The sequence below is a fragment of the Arachis hypogaea genome, chromosome 11 (assembly GCF_003086295.3).
Source record: "Arachis hypogaea cultivar Tifrunner chromosome 11, arahy.Tifrunner.gnm2.J5K5, whole genome shotgun sequence".
Classification (NCBI taxonomy): Eukaryota; Viridiplantae; Streptophyta; class Magnoliopsida; order Fabales; family Fabaceae; genus Arachis; species Arachis hypogaea.
In genome coordinates, this window is record NC_092046.1 from 127472362 (window position 1) to 127478361 (window position 6000).

A 6000-nucleotide genomic window follows, 5' to 3' on the forward strand; every position below is an offset into this window, starting at 1 on the left:
TTCACCACCGTATGATCCTCATCTCCCCCAGTTCCAATCCAGTCACTCCTGAACACCACCACTTCCCCCTGTGCCGTATCCAAGTCTATCATCCCGAGAATCAGAAGTTCGCCTCAAGGAAACAGCAAATCAACTTCAAACAACCCTTCATCAACTGGAGCAGGCAGTAAAGCGATTAGCTTCTAGACGTTCGAGCGTTCAAGGACCAACCACTGCCCCATGTGGACAATCTAATGAAGAGCGTAGCATGAAGGAGATACTAGAAACGCCAGTGGACAAGTCAGAGAATGAGTTCGTATTAGAACAAGTAGAAGAAGCTGTCATTGTACAAGAAGAAGAGTTGGTTGAAGATCTAGGAGATGCTGAACCTCCATGGGAATCCAGAGCTGAAGAGAAATCCGTCAAGGACATTACAGTTAATGCTAAGGAGGATAGCGCACAATCCCCAAGGCAAATCGTTTATGAAGAATCAGACGAAATAGTCCAAGAAGCAAATCCTCTTGATGATGATAGTCACAAGTCAAGTTTTCTTAGTGATAAACTTGCATCCGCAAGTGAATTCTCTGAGATCGAAGTATCTTCCCCAAGTGAATACGAAGATGATGCGGAGGTAGATTTCTCTCAACCTCCAATCTATGACTCGAGTGATAAGGAAGACATAGAATACTTTGACCAGGGTGATGATGCGTTTGAAGACCCTTGCAAAGAAGTGGAGGAATTCACAGAAGATTACCAAGGAGCAGAACTTACAGAACCACTGGAAATACCTATCCCAAGGCCATTACCACCTAATACAAGCTTCAAGTGGGTACAATCCTTAACCTTTAACTTTACTTTTTCACTTGAATATGGTTTGCTTGAAACAGATGGCCAGCTTAGAGCTCTCTGCGGCTTTAAGAGTAAGAGGGAAATGGCTCGTGCTCAGAGCTGGTGCACAAGGTTCAATAAGGTTCTACGCTTCAACTTGAAGTGCACGGATTGGTATCATGTTCAATCGAATGGATCACGGAAAATGTTTGGTTACCATGGTGAGAATCTACTTTCTAAACCGCCCGGATCGAAACATGTAGATCAAGACGGAGGCGGATCTAAAAACAAGGCTTGGGATCCTGGAATCTATTCTGACATTCGTCACCCCGGGAGCCTGACAATCTGTTTGAAGCTGTTCAGAAGCTTTACATGCCTAATTTGGGACCCCGGAGGCTATTGGCATTCCAAGCATTGGTGGAGATTTCTGGATGAATTTAAACACAAGCCACCATAACAGGAAGCCCTTCCAATGTCCAACTTAAGGACTTTAACTAAAAGTGCTAGGTGGGAGACAACCCACCATGGTATGATCGTTCCTTTTACACTTTTAATTTTATTTAGTTTTGTTTTTGAGTTTTATTTTATTTTATTAAACCTGGGATCATGCATAGCATTCACATTAATCATTGCATTCTGCATTTTTCATGCGTAAAAAAAAAAGGTGCGCGACGCGACCGCATCACCCATGCGATCGCGTCAAATGGCGAACTACACTTCCCACGCGACCGCGTCATCCACGCGGCCGCGTGACCTGGAGATCGGCGTAAACATCCAACGTCCATAAAGTTAGGCTGGAATCGTGCGGCCACTGTGCGTTTCGCACAAATGGCCCACGCGATCGCGTCACCCACGCGATCGCATCACTCGCACAATACCAATCCCACGCAACCGCGTCAGCGACGCGACCGCGTCACATGGATTGCACGAACACCCCAAAGGAGACAAAGAGTTGCGCTGAAACGATGCTGGATTCGTGCGTTTAGCACAAATTCCAGCGACGCGATCGCATGCCCCATGCGATCGCGTCATTTACTCTTTTTGCCCTCCGCGCGATCGCGTCATCCACGCGATCGCGTCAACCACCTTTTTCGCTCCAGCCACGCAACCGTGTGCCCCACGTGGCCGCGTGGATTCAAATTATAACCCCCCAAGTCACGTGAAACTCTATTCTCGCGCCCCCCCGAACCCCACCCCCTTCCTTCTCTCCTCCTCCAAACCACAACCACCACCCAGCCACCACCGCGCCACCACCCAGACGCCGCCGCCACTCATCCCCCTCCCTTCCCCTACCCCCATTACCCTCTCTTCCCCCCTGCCCCGAACAGCCGCGCCGCCGTGCCCACCACCCCCAGCCACCTTTCTGCCTATTCTCCTTATTCGGACTTCCAGGTTCCGCAACACGCAATCCCTTTTATCCAATCGTAGTTATTCTTTTTTTTTTTCGTTTATGTTCATGTTTAGGCTAGTTAGATATGCATGTTGTAGTGGATTTTAGGTTGTTAGGGAGCCTAGGATGTGGTTAGTGGATTTAGGTCTGTTTACTTGCACTGTTCATGTTTCTATTTTATCAAATTTGCAAATCTGATGTTGCTGTGATCTTGTTCATATGCTGTATTTCTTGTATATTGCTGCTCTTTACACTGAATTTTCATGTTTATATTCATTATATGTAACTGCAGCTTGATTTTTTTAATTCATATAAACTGTTTGATTGCTGTTTATTTTCCGGGAAAATCCAATTTTAGCTGGAATGCTGCCCAAATTTCTGTAAACTGTTTTTGACTTTCATTCATGTTTTGGTTTTGGAATTTTGAACTCTGTTCTCCACTGCTTTAACCAAACCATTCCATGAATGCCAAGGCAGGCTTTCTTATCCCTTTTGATTTCCTGGTTCCTAAACTGCAATCTTGATGTTTGATTCCTATTTTTGCTTTCTCTATCTCTATTTGAATCATCATCAAACTGTTTTACTTGTTTGGATATGAGTTACTTATAGGTTCTACTTGTGATTACTTGTTACTTGGACTATTTTCATTATGCCTCTTACTTTAACCCATTTTTCACTAACTCACTAATTTTAACTCTAACCAACCTAACCTTTTCAAAACTTCTTTTTTTTTTTTGCTTTTCTTTCACTTTCTTTTAACATTCTAACCAAGGCATGATGTTAATCTTTCTATTTAACATGCATTCAATTACATTTTGGATTGTGAACACTTCTTTTCCGATTTTTCACTCCTATACAATCTTAAATGCACATCTACTTAACTCATATTCATTATCCTATTGCTCCATTGCCATTTTGTGTTTTCTTGTAATTATTTGCCTATTTGCTTTCCTATTTTTATATATCCTGATTTTCTGCTTTACAGGATGTCTGCCAGCCATAGAAAAGGCAAAGGCAAGGCCACTACTGGCAAAAGGAAAAAAGGAGAAGCCTCCATGTCTATCATAGATCTCATGCATGATGCCTCCTTGCGGGAGAAAGCCTTTACCCCGTAGGAGAAGGCCGACCAGCTACTTCCTGCCAATGACCCAGTAAAGTTTGCAAACCAATACTGTGAGCTGAAGTATCCGGTGTTTGCAAACTCCAGGAACCTATACCTGGAGCGGACTTTGAAGATCCCAGAAGAACTCCAGCAACATACTTCTGATCAAATCAAACAAAGAGGCTGGTTCTTTCTAGAGAGACCTCTGACTGAGGTTAATGCATCTTGGGTTAGGGAATTCTACTGCAACTACTTCAAAACTTTCCTAGATGTAGTGAACCTCAGAGGGAAGCAGATTCTAGTTACTGAGGAGGCAATAGAAGAAGTTCTGAAGCTTCTGCCTAGGACTGATCAGACAGATGGCTATCAGAAAGTTGAGGAGGATATGCGCTTTATGCATTTTGACTGGGATGCAGTCAAGGCCCGGATTGCCCTTGACCCATCAATTCCGTGGATCATGGGTCAGAACACCACCATGCCGAAAGGGATCAAGCGGATTTACCTGAATGATGAGGCTCGGCTATGGCATCAGATATTCAGCAACTACATTATGCTGAGTACTCACGAGACTGAGATACCAGCCGCTATGATCACCCTCATATGGTGTGTGATGGAGGGTAAGGACATGTACCTGCCACGCTTTATCCGGCACTATATGGCCAGGGTCCACATCCGAGGCACTCTTCCCTTTCCCTATCTGGTTACCCAGCTGGGCCGTCGAGCTGACGTGCCATGGGAGGATGCTGATGAGAGGCCACCTGCTGCAGAATGCAAGAAGATTATCCCGCACAGCAGGAACTTTCTGGCCCTAGGCTACAGACCTCCATTCCTGACTGCCACTGCTGACACAGCCACACCATCCGTCGGCCCCTCTTCCTCTACCGCTCCACCATCCACCCCTGCCACCACCACTGCACCTCCACCTGCCACAGAGCCTGTCTATCATCTGGTGCACCGCTTGTTTTGACGACTTGACCAGATGGAGCGTCGCAACAAGCGACGCTATGAGCACCTGAAGCTGATGATACGATCCGGCGACATCCCCTCCGAGCCTGACACACCATCCGAGGCCTCTGAGGAGGAGGCGGATGCGCCCGAGGCAGAGACCCATCCCCAGGGAGAGGCAGAGCAGGCTGCACCACAGGCAAAGGTCCCACATCAGATCCAGACTGTAGACCCTGAGATCCCTATTCAGACAGCCCCTCCTCTACAGCAGCCAGACCTTCAGCCGGTCACCACCACAGAGACCCCAGCTACCATCCCTTCTAGTGATGACACCCCTTCACACCCTGCTTGAGTGAGCATCAGGGACGATGCTTCATTTTAAGTGTGGGGAGGTCGCCATCTCTGGCGTATTATTTTGGTGAACCACTACAGACTCTTTTTCTTTTATTTTGGATATTTTTCTGTATTTTTTTTATTTTTATTCTTATTTTCTGATACATTGTTATTTTTATGTATTTTTACTATGTTTTCTGCATTTTGTACTTTAGTTCATATTTTTAGTTATTTAGTTTAGTTGCAATTCTAACTTAGTAGTTATAGAAAATTGTGGATTAATTAGTATAGTTTACCCTTTTTAGCATAAGATAGCTTAGTTTAAATTGAAGATATAAAAAGGAAGTAAACTAGAAACTTGAACTTAATAGAAACAATCCACACATCTTGTATATATAGAATTACATGTTAGTTAGTTAACAACATTTCATCAAGGAGGAACACTAGAACTTTAAAGCCACCTTAAGTTTTACATTGAGAATAATAGGAATTTTTAACTAAACCTGCATGACATACATAACTGATAAATGATTTTTGAGCTAGAGAACATACAACTTGTGAGTTTTGAGCTTAATTGTATGGTTATATTTAAACCATAATTTTTATTCCTGTGTGTTCCGCCCTTCTTATTTATTCCGGTGTTCTTTACTTTGTTTTAATCTATATGTCCAATTATAGAATATAGAATATAGAATATAGATATGCATACCAAAAGAGTGATTGAGGCCGTCATTTGATTTTAGCTCACTTATCCCAAATTAACCTACCTTTCACATCACCCTTGTTAGCCCCCTTGAGCCTTTAAATTCCCTTTTATTCTATTTAGCCACACTACTAGCCTTAAGCAGAAAAACAAAATAAAATCCCAAGTTGAATCCTTGGTTAGCTTAAGATAGCAAATTATGAATAGTTTAAATATGGAAAACCTATTGGGAACATGGATGATAAAAACAAGAGGTAGAAAAATTGAAAAGAATAAAATAACTCAAAATAAGAAATTTTGGGAAGCATGCTCATGAGAAATCAAAGTGATTAAATTACCATGTGGATTAAAAAAAAAGTTATTTTTCAGTATTTAATAAAGGGGATACAAAAGAATTCCCCAAATGCAAAATAAAAGCAATTCACATGGGATAAAAATAAAAATTGAAACATGATCATGTAACATTAAAAGTGGGAAAATATGGGAAAATAGGTAAAGAAGTTTTGTTTTACTAAGTATGTATGTTAGGTGAGATCTTAGTCTAATTAAGGATTCACTTATTAGCTCACTTAGCCTTATACATATATCCTTACCTTTACCTTGGCCCCATTACAACCTTAATTAAAGACCTCATGATTTTTGGTATGACTGTATTCTATAATTGTTGATTGGTTAGATGAAGAACAAAGTTATAGAAAGGAAGAATAAAAAGAGGAATAG